The following is a 5,978-nucleotide window of genomic DNA, read 5'->3' as shown; positions in this document are numbered from 1 at the left end:
TTTTGTTCAGGAACTTAATTCCCAAGCTGGAACAGCAACGTCGCCGGCGCTAATGATAAAACTAAATAAAAGCCGCAACACTTTTAATGAAGTAAAATATCACTACATGTCAAGAGATGCGTTATTTTTCTCTGCACATACACAAAAATTACTGCGAAAGGCCTTAGCGGATAAAATGTTTTACACCTGGGTAATATCTTAGTGGCGCCTATAATATAGTAAAACAAGCTTCAGGTGTTGAAATCTGTTGTTTCTATTCTCGCGCAGAAAACAAAAAAGCACGCATGCCTCTCAAGAGTCATCTGGCTGCAAGGCATCGTTGCCATGACATCACTCAGAGAGTGCGGATACCTTTTAGTCTATAGGTGGTGTTTACTATTTACTACAGAGAGTCTATGGGCGACGTTCTCTAGCTCTATGACGCAGCGCTTGTCTGATGTCGTTGCTTTACGGAGGAGTGAAGTTGCTTCATCTACTGGAACAGTAGAATGCGGTTAAGATGTCTTTTCAGTAGTCAGCTCATTGTTTGGGGGCAGTGCCTAGGGCATTTTTTCGTCACAACATTTTCTTGAATTTAGATACATTCCAGATGAGACCTTCACTTAGAAGAAATGAATTTCGGCCTTATTTCTGACTGCTTTAAATGACCCATGCATGGAAGCAATGCCTTGCCTCCAGCCGTAGGAATTCTTATTTATTTATTTATTTCAAAATACTGCAGGCCAATATTTTGGCCCAGGCAGGAGTGGATATACAAGGCATTAAAACAACAAATAAAAATAAAAATCAAAACACGGGATTAGAGTAAATGAACAAGTCAACAAAATACAACACTGTATCATTCAAAAAAATGCCACTCTAGAGCTTTAATGAAATTGGAAGACTGGAGAATGGCCTCAGGAAGACAGTTCCAGTCAGAAATGGTCCGTGGAAAATAACTGTTCTTGAAAGAGTTAGTCCTTGCAAAAATGGGTTCGAGCAGGTTACTTCTTGAATGATGTGTCCTGCGCGACAACTGTTTAAGAATTTCAGGGCGAGGTATGTTTAATTTGTGTGTTAAGAGGTTGTGCATAAGCAATAAACAATCATAAACAATCCGAACGGGGTCACTGTTTCAAAATTTAGGGGAACTAGTCCCGCGTCTCCTACCCGTCTACTGTTGGGTGCATCACTACTTAGCTTGCACCCTCTCGTGAACTGGTTTCAGCGCAGCCGTGTAGTGTACCTTCCTATAGGGCGTTACAGAAATATTAAGCCATATTGTGGGTTGACGACCGTGTAAGAGCTTCGCAGGTGACAAGCCAGTCGAAGCTGGGTGGTCTGTGCACAACCCAAACTTCTCCAAAGTAGACATGCCAATGCTCGCTGGAAGACAGACGAGCCAAAGCCTCTCGGTCACCCACAGAGTATCTCCGTTTCTCGGCGGTCAAGATTATCGATGCAAATGCAACGATGCGCATCTCTTCAGCATTGCTCTGTTGTACAGCACAGCACCCAAACCCTTTTTCGAAGCATCTGTTGTGACAATTGCATCCATATCTGGGTGAACATCTGAATGATGAGAAAAGCTGATAAGGCGGTTTTGACGACATTAAAACTGCGTTGACCTTTCATTCCAAACAAACGTTAATTTGAGCACAAAAGGTTTCTCAACGGTTCGGCCAGAGCAGCAAATCGGGGTATAGACCCTATTCACTATCAGGTTTAGCAGGCGGCAGTTGTGACAACACTTACGTTGAAGTACCTGTTTCAAATTTTCATTATGCTCCTCGCATGTCCTAGAATAGAAACCACTGATCACGAGTAATAAAAGCTAAGTCGCGGCTCACAGGTGTAATTTGAATTTGATAGTACGCAGACGCCAAGTCGAAAAATACTAGGAGGCACTTTGGCTCACTAAAGTGTTTCAAGGCGGAAGCCTTGCCCGCCGAGCTGGTTAGGCATTGACTGCAAGATCGTTGTGATTAACTAGAATTGTGACAGATACTGTTACTTTTCTTTGCTGTCAATCAAGTTTAAACGCCGCTGATGTCTGCTGTACTGCGTCTATTTCTATATATGCTCTGTGGTGCGGCGTTCGAGGAAGCGTCAAATGAAAGGTGCCGTACGGATGCCTGGATCGAACGCCCGGCCAGTCATGACGTCACGGCCGATGACGTCACCATGTGACGGGTATGGACGTCTCGAAACGTCTAACCATTACTATTGGTTAGTGATATAACCATGATAAGGCCTTTCTAAGTAATAGGTAATGTCTGGTTAGTGTTAGTTGAACACCTCTTAACTAGTACGTGATGGTTAGTGATAGTTACGATGACCTCCAAATGCATGGGTTCCTATGGACATCTGCTTTTAACTGTTTTATTAAAGTCGTAAATTATCATGAAATTATACTGAAAATGCCCTAAATCATGTTCCGATATCATCCGATTGCTATTGCTTAAGTATCGATTCAATGGTGATTGGCATATGCCCATATAAGACATGCACCCGAAACGCGGACACATTTGCTAACGACAGTGTGAGGAATTCAAGGCTTTCGCTTTAAAAACACGCCGCACCTGCTAGTTGACGGAGGAGGTCTTCGGTGTGCGGGAGAAATACGCCGGAGATGACAGCTTTGTAGGTCCACGCAAAATCGCAGCTAGCTATCTTTCTCTTACACCATTCCTACGCGGACACGCAGTCGGGAGTAGGCACCGTAGTTTACAGAAACCGGCGCATGGACGGCAGACGCTGGTGTGGTGCACGTAGTTCTTTACGCACCTGAGGTTCGTCTTTAAGAGGTGCGAAAACTGATTCTAAAGTTGCAGGATAAGTTTTCGCACATCAGCGGGGAGCGAGGGGGCGGCAAGTCAACGTTGAACCGACGATGTTTATGCCTAGACTGCGTACGGCGTGAAACCGCAGGAAGGACGTGCATTTGGTTGTGGAACAGCACACTGGCGGTGGTTTCGCCATGTGTCCTTTGGCTCGAAAGCATCCGACTTTTATCTCTTCTCCTGAGTAGTTGCGGAGGGGGGAAACGCACAACGCATAGACATCCGCGAAGAATCTGCGGTAATGTTCTTCGCTCATTAGAGAGACTTGTTGCGCCAGTGTCGGCAATGTCGTTGCCCCGTCATTACTGTGGCACGAATTTCTTTCGGCAGGCGATCCCGATCGCCTTGGCTATCTCAGCTTTCTGACATGGTGCTCTTCTTTTCGCAGTTTTCATTTTCTTTGACTTATACGCTTGCCAAAATGTCCAATATTTGCGCATTTTTTTTTGCGAGTTGCCAACCGGAAACCCAACGGTAGCAAACTAGCAGGTACCATGCGAAGAGTTGAATGCTTATGTTTTTTCAGGAACGCGGTTAACCGAAGCGCTAACAGGGAATTCTTTAATTGCTTTTCTGCTTGATTGATCTGCTTTCCAATGTCAACTGCGTGTTGAAGAGTGAGAGACGATCCCTGGAAAAGTAAGCGCTGTTGTATCTTTTGTGAAGTTCCGAAACTGCGCGTAGCGGAAAGTTCTCGAACACCGTTTACGGGAGCTTGAAACTTCTCACCGGGTAGTTTGTGCGGTCGGAACCGGTGACGTTTCACCAGGTTGTTTGTTGTATTGCGAAGTGAGCATCCAGCGTTACGCCAGCGGCATTTAACGGGCCTTCGTCAGCATTTCACATGACACTTGCCCAAGGATCTGTGGTGCTCCTTGTTGCGTCGAGACGGTGGTACATGCGATGGGGTTAGACTCCGAGGGAGTTGAGGAGTATTGCCTTGCGAGGCTTGGGCTATCGCCCGTCGCCTCCAATCGCTTCCAGAAAGTTACGCCGGCTTCTAGTGTTGCCAAGGTGCAGCAACTTCGCCTGTCGTAGGCAGGAACGATGGGGGCGGCGAGAATCATCCGGCCGACATGATTACGAAAGTAGGGTCTGAATGGGAAACTATGCTCGAATCCTCGTCGCCATTCTGTGGTGTCCGGTATCTGGACGGAGGGGACGAGCAGGCGCAGACGGCAGCTCTGATTAGACTATTTCCAACAGTGTGTGTGAGCGTGTGGGTTCGAGAGAAGAGAAAGTGCTTATTATGGTACAGGCCGTCGGGAGCGCAAAACTGAAATTAGTGCGGGACACAAGAGTTAGGTCTAGGCAAAAGAAAGCACAGCATACCTTCTGGTGGACACCACAAAAAAAAATGGTGATAAACTTAATCACGTCAAGGTCACACTAAGGCCAAGAAGCCGGAGGCTCTCGGGGACAGACGGCGCAGTATACTCACAGCCACATTTTTTGCTCTGCCTCCTTGAAGGTTTATTCCTAGCCCACGTTGGCATTGCATACTGGTTTATAAAAAGGGTATAGCACCTGTAACTTTTTCTTCATGAACAGCTGAGCCGCAAAGCCACTAACAACACTCCTCCGCTTGAATGTCAAATTTGGCCCGCTGATGATCCTGGTTTATGCTAGGCCTGTAAAGCTTTCATTTAGAACTCCTTTGTCGCTTGCCGTTTGAGGAGCGATGAAAGTAAAACAAATGAAACAGAAATAATTACGTAGATGAACGAAAATTGAACTGGCAACCTATGTGCCTGGAGTCGTATCCTACAAAGCGACCACAGCAAATGCGCGAGCAGGAAACCAGTAAGTGTACGTGAAGACGGTGCCGGTTGCCGTAGGAATGGAAGAGTGCGGTGCCAGGACAGCAGTGGAGTAGTTGGAACTCTGCTACTGCTGGTGCGCGTAGGCTTGAGCAAAAGCAGTTAGCAACAAGCAGTAAAAAAATTAAAGAGCACTGCAGAATCTACATTGGAGTAATGCGAAAGCACGGATGCTGCTGTTGGTTGCTTCTGGTTGCCCCTAGTAGCTTATTCACTTCTTGTTTGCTTTAGTCTTTGGTACTTTCAAATTGCGCGTCAATCCCTTCATATGCCTTTTTTTCGGCTCTACTTCCGGTTGCGTGACGTCACATCCTTCACGTCATATCCACTACGGCACCCGTGTTTCTCTTTTTCCGCTTTCACCCCCCCCCCCCCCCCCCCCTTCCTCCCTTCCTTTATGGTGCGGTTAGGTGTCCACAGAAGTGTGGCAGATACTACTTGTGAACCAGTGTTTTTAATTAATTACCTGTTTAACTTATTGGCCTAATTATTTTTTCTGCAGCAACATTACGCCAGCCTCTATCGCTGACACCACTCATTAACCTCTACCACTTCTCAATTACCCGCAACTGCTGCGGACACGATTTTGCGGACGCGGTCTGCGAACACGGTTTGCGGGCAGAAATCTGTGAACATAGCGAAGTAACGCTTTCGCGTTAATAAGTAGAACAATGCAAGAGACCCATGCATGGCTACCTATGCTATGGCAACGAGCCATGCTCCCGATAATTCGCCGCGTTCAGTGGTTAGGGCGCCCGACTGCTGAGCACAAAGACGCGGGTCAACCTCGTGGTTATTACTCATGATTCGCCAGCGTGTCCGTCCATGCGTCCGCGAGAAGGGTCCCAACTTCGCGAGACGCCGAGGAATACCGCGGGATTCCCCTTATCAATCATTCTGATGACCTCATCTGAAAAATAAAAACTCGGTCTTCACCGGGACTCGAACTTGCATCCCTTGGATCACCAGCCGAGCGCTTTAACCAACTGCGCCGCGCCCGGGATTTTGAAGCGCGCTCCATGATTCTCCTTGTCTACGGCGAGTAGCAGGATTCCGCGAATGACAGATACTGAGCCTTTCCTTTCATGTAAACCAATTATAAAAGGTCAGTGAACACTTTTCAGCGGAACGCTGGTTGTGTTCAACAAGGGGCGGGTGATGTACCGCTTGAAACAGCAACGCTCAGGCTTGTGCGTTTTACCACTGAAGATTCTGAAGTGCTCTCGGAATTGTTTGATCTGTGAGATGCGTGCGATGCCTCTACGATAAGTGGTGGTTAACGTTTGTCTTATGAATGTTAAAACTGCAGGCTTACTTCACAAGCAGCAGCAGCGCA

The sequence above is a fragment of the Amblyomma maculatum genome, chromosome 1 (assembly GCF_055883805.1).
Source record: "Amblyomma maculatum isolate TAMU_Amacu chromosome 1, ASM5588380v1, whole genome shotgun sequence".
In the NCBI taxonomy this organism is placed as follows: domain Eukaryota; kingdom Metazoa; phylum Arthropoda; class Arachnida; order Ixodida; family Ixodidae; genus Amblyomma; species Amblyomma maculatum.
This window is presented reverse-complemented; position numbering follows the sequence as displayed.